We start from the raw sequence: 5,449 nt of genomic DNA, 5'->3' as shown, positions 1-5,449 counted from the left end.
ACTCAGAATCTGTAAGTGCCTAAAGGAAACATCTGGGATGCCCTACAAAGCCCTTGGGAGGTCTCTCAGTTCATTATTGTCCCTAGAAAGGGTCGCTTCCTGTAGATCCTAGCAGACACCAGGCCGTGGCTTCCTTCCTTCCCCCTGTGAATTTGGATGGGATGTGAAGGCCAAACTGATCCCCTCCTCTCTCCTTTTTAGGGGAAGAGTTTGGAGTTCAGTTCTTTGTTTTATTTGACATCTCTCAAGCAGTTGTATTGGTTTGATGTTCCCCTTTCCATCTCTGTTTGAGGTGTCTGTTTCTATCGCAACAGGTGATGAAATGGTAGGTGAGAAAGAGAAGCAGAATTCTCATCAGGAAAATGCCGAGCAAGTGGATAAACACAGAGAATTATCGCAAAGATCGAAAAGGAATGTGTCCAGGAGTCACGAGCTGGGAAACTCCTGTGAGATTCAGCACAGACCAGAAAGAGAGCAGGGAAACCAGCCAGGAGAGAGAATGGGTAAATTTATTTTCTGTCGGGGAACTCAGAAGAGCGTCAAGGAAACCACAGCACAGCAGGAAATCCTCATGGGAAAGAGGAAAAATACATGCTGTAAGTGTGGGAAAAACTTCTCTAGCAGCTCAAACCTTTCTCAGCATCAGAGAATCCACACAGGGGAGAGGCTCTATGAATGCTGTGAGTGTGGGAAAACCTTCATTTACATATCAGCCCTTTCTCAGCATCAGAGAATCCACACAGGGGAGAGGCCTTATGAATGCTGTGAGTGTGGGAAAACCTTCATTTACAGATCAGGCCTTTCTCAGCATCAGAGAATCCACACAGGGAAGAGGCCCTATGAATGCCGTGAGTGCGGGAAAACCTTCAATCGCAGCTCAAACCTTATTACTCATCAGAGAATCCACACAGACGAGAGGCCCTATGAATGCAGTGAGTGTGGGAAAAGCTTCTCTAGCAGCTCAGCCCTTTCTCAGCATCAGAGAATCCACACAGGGGAGAGGCCCTATGAATGCAGTGAGTGTGGGAAAACCTTCATTTACAAATCAGGCCTTTCTCAGCATCAGAGAATCCACACAGGGAAGAGGCCCTACGAATGCCGTGAGTGTGAGAAAACCTTCATTTACAGATCAGCCCTTTCTGTTCATCAGAGAATCCACACAGGGGAGAGGCCCTATGAATGCCGTGAGTGCGGGAAAACCTTCAATCGCAGCTCAAACCTTATTACTCATCAGAGAATCCACACAGATGAGAGGCCCTATGAATGCAGTGAGTGTGGGAAAAGCTTCTCTAGCAGCTCAGCCCTTTCTAAACATCAGAGAATCCACACAGGGGAGAGGCCCTTTGAATGCAGTGAGTGTGGGAAAAGCTTCACTCACAGCTCTCACCTTAATGGGCATCAGAGAATCCACACAGGAGAGAGGCCCTATGTATGCCGTGAGTGTGGGAAAACTTTCAATCACAGCTCGCACCTTCTTACCCATCTCAGAACCCACACAGGGGAGAGGCCCTATAAATGCAGTGATTGTGGGAAAAACTTCATTTACCGCCAGCAGCTTATCAGCCATCAGAGAATCCACACAGGTATGCGACCCAATGGAAGCAGTGAGTGTGGGAAAACCTTGTCTTGCCACTGAGCCCATGTGAGCCATCAGAGAATCTGCAAGGGGGATCAACACCATAAACACTCTAGGGCTATCGATACTTTCATACTTTTCCTGATTCCCACATAGTAACTTTTAAAAGCTGTTTGAACTGCATGAAGCACCGATTTCCCTCAGCTTGGCCAGATGAGTGGCCCATTTTTGCATTTTCCAGTTTGACCTCTTTGAGGTGGACCCATTTGTCCTTTCTATCAACTCCATTGTCCCATGAGTAATTCAAGTGTGTCCTTCCCATAAGAAACAAGGGAGCATCACAGTTATACCATTCCTCCTATTGCAGAGTTATTGTTAGAGTCACCAATTATACATATTGTATCATTGCCAATTGTTCTCACAGTGCTCTGGGTTGTGCTGAAGAGCAGTTATCATGGGAACTTTTCATATTACATTTAAAAGAAGAGGAGCAGGGGCAGGAAAAAAGTGTCATTTCCGCTTCTGTGATACTGGAAGGAGATATAAAAAGCGACAGAGTCCTGTGGCACCTTATAGACTAAAAAATGTTTTGGAGCATAAGCAATATACCAAAACCTACAGGATAACACTTCAGTCTCCCTGGACACACAATCGCAGATTTAAAAATAGCCATCCTGCAGGAAAAAAAAACTTCAGACCCAGACTTCAAAGAGAAACTGCTGAGTTTCAGTTTATTTGCAAATTTGACACCATCAGCTCAGGATTCAACAAAGACTGTGAATGGCTTGTCAACTACAAAGGCAGTTTCTCCTTCCTTGGTGTTCACACCTCCACTGCTATAAGAGAGCCTCATCCTCCCTGATTGAACTAACCTTGTTATCGCTAGTCTGATTCTTGCTTGCATATTTATACACGCCTCTGGAAATTTCCACTACATGCATCTGACGAAGTGGGGATTCATCCACGAAAGCTTATACGCCAATACGTCTGTTAGTCTACAAGGTGCCACAGGACTCTTTGTCACGTTGTACAGATCTGGACTAACACAGCTACCTCTCTGATACTTGAAAGGAGATGGGGTGACTCAAAGATTCTCTCCTTCCCCATCACGGCAAAACTTTTACCTTTTGACTGAGCCAGGCAGAGTTTATCGTCATCACATTCTACCCCTCCACTTCTCAAAATGTCATGTGATGAAGTGTTCTCAGTTGTCTGTGCTTGGAGATGATGCTTTGACTTATTTAATCCTGTACCAGAGTTGCTGTGACTCGAGATGAAAGTATCAAAGGCCTGGAAGGGGAATTCAAATGGATCCTAAATACAGTGTGATCATTTAGAGTTTAAATCCCAGGTTCCATCTATTGGTAAAGCCAATTCTGGCAAGGTAGCTGTTTTTTCCTCCATTATGGGGATGCTAGGATACTAAACATGTTGTAAATAACATAACTGACTATGGAGACAGTGCTGAGCGAAGCAGGTTTGAATGGATCAGAGGATAATGTGATGGGAGAATCTCTTGTCCTGATTCTAAATAATGAGATGTAACCTGCTCTGGAATTTCAATTTACACTTTCATTGTCATGTATTCTCTCTCTCTGTGATCTGGGTTTCTATCTTTCTTGATGGCTGTGTGGTCGCACAATTAGATATTAGTTCAGCTCAGATTTATTGGAGAATTTAAGACAAATGACCATTTGCTAAAGTCATCATTTCTCCCTTCAGCTTTGCTTTTTCCCCATATCTCCATGATGACTTGGAGACAATTCAAGTGCAGTTCTGTCAACAGGAGAGAACTCTCCAGTTTACTGACCATGGTAACAAAGACACAGCAGTGATTTAAAATCTCCATTTGGAAATGGTGAACAACAGCAGACCCCCCACTAACTGAGGGAAGTGCATATGAGCACAGTGTAGTTCAGTTATTTAAATCAATATTGTCTCAGATGGCTATGTTGGCAGGAGAAGCTCTCCTGCTGTTGTAGCGCTATCTACACAGGGGATTAGAGCTGTGTAACTACGTTGTTCAGCTGTGTTGATTTTTCACACCCCTGAGCAATAATTATACCGATAAATGTCTGTAGTGAAGACCAGACAGTTTTCTCTTGTGTTTTATGCATTTACATCACTTCTCCCTTACCTCCTACTTCTTGGAAAGATTTAAAGTGTGAAAAGAGAGGTATTTTTCCTCATGATGCAAACATTCCCACATAGGAGATGCCTTCCACCAACACGCATGGCAGAAGAACCAGAGATATATGAACTCTTAGAAGTGTTGGGACAAACCACAACTTGAGCCATGGTTCAGTTGTTGGCAATGGGGATTAAAAGAAAACTAACATAAAAGACAAGGATTTGTGATCTTTGAATATATTACTGTTACTAGTGAAAATGAAATTATAGGTGAAGTTATTGGTTAAAGAGTAAGACACTAATTGTTTGATAATCTGAATTATTTTGGAAAACTGAAAGTTGTCTTCTTTTTTTCTTTTTTTAGTCATACAGGAAATGATGGCTAATCTTCAAAAGTTAATTTGATTTAATTTACCCCCTGTAGTGTAAGGAGTTCTGGTAGAAAACCTCACTCCAAAGGTTGGGGTGGGAGAATAGGTGTTAGCGTGTAGAAGAGAATATTGGGCCCGTATAGATTTTATTTTTTTGTAAATTTCAAATAGAGCATATTTTACTGAACTTCAAAGTCAATTTCTATTAAAGGAAAACTACTCGAGGAGACAATTTGTATAAGTTTTTACCCTGTAAACGGGTCGACTGACCCCTGCGGCGCCTCCTGCTGGTTACTCTGGGAATTAGCTTTGTTCAGCACCGGAGCGCCCTCTGCAGGCTGGTGATCCACCTGTTCTCAGGCCCCCCGTGTCCCTCCCTGGACCCGGTGCCCCTTTTCTCCGGGGTGCTGCCCCCTGGCAGTAACCCCTTTTCGCTCTGGGCTTCCCCTTTTGTCTCAGGGAACCCCCACCCTCTATCCCTACCTTGCCTCAGTATGTGGCTACTGTCAGTCATTGTCTAGCCTCACACCCTGGGGCAGACTGCAGTATCAGCCTACTCATCATTGGCAGGGTTGGGTTTGGACCTGCTGCTTTGGCCTACCCCTGGGCTGCCCTCTGCAACCCCCAGTACCCGTTGGCCTTGTGCTAGGCCGTAGCCTGGGGCTTTCCTGGCTAGAGCTCCTCAGCCTTTCCCCGGCCCTGCTTCGCCCTAGGTACTTATCTCAGCTCCTAAGCAGCCAGGCCCATCTCCCTCTGAAGGCAGAGAGAGACTGTCTGTGCTTCTGGCTTCCCTGGCCTTCTTATAAGGCCCTGGGCTCAGTTTGGGGCGTGGCCCCAGCTGCAGCCACTTCCCCAATCAGCCCAGCCTAAAGGCTGTTTTCTTGAGCCTCAGCCCCTTCCCAGGGCTATTTTTAACCCCTTCAGGGCTGGAGCAGGGGTCCACCCTGCTACATACCCACTTACACTGTAAGGGTCACTGACTTCCCCACTTCTCTAATTTGCAAAGGAAAGGCCTGACATCTGTCATAGGATGTGTCCAGCAGGTAGGAAACTGCAGTTGTCAACCATCAATACCAAGGAAAAGGCTGAAGTCCACTGCCTTTCATATCAAAAAGCCATCTAAAGGCTGGTCTACACTGAAAAGCTATGTTGACATGGCCACATCTCTCAGGGGTGTGAAAAATCCACTCCTCTGAGAGAAGTAGTTCATGTGAGCTGAGCCCCAGTGTAGACAGTGTTAGGTTGTCAGAAGAATATTTCCAGTGTTTGAAGGGTAGACACAGCTTTAGACAGGTTGATCCCCTCTGGGAAGCGAGTCATGACATCAATTCCAATTTTGACCCATCTCCCTGTAGGTGAGAGAGCTGCTAGT

This window comes from Mauremys mutica, unplaced genomic scaffold, assembly GCF_020497125.1.
Source record: "Mauremys mutica isolate MM-2020 ecotype Southern unplaced genomic scaffold, ASM2049712v1 000565F_np12_obj, whole genome shotgun sequence".
Taxonomy (NCBI): domain Eukaryota; kingdom Metazoa; phylum Chordata; order Testudines; family Geoemydidae; genus Mauremys; species Mauremys mutica.
This window is presented reverse-complemented; position numbering follows the sequence as displayed.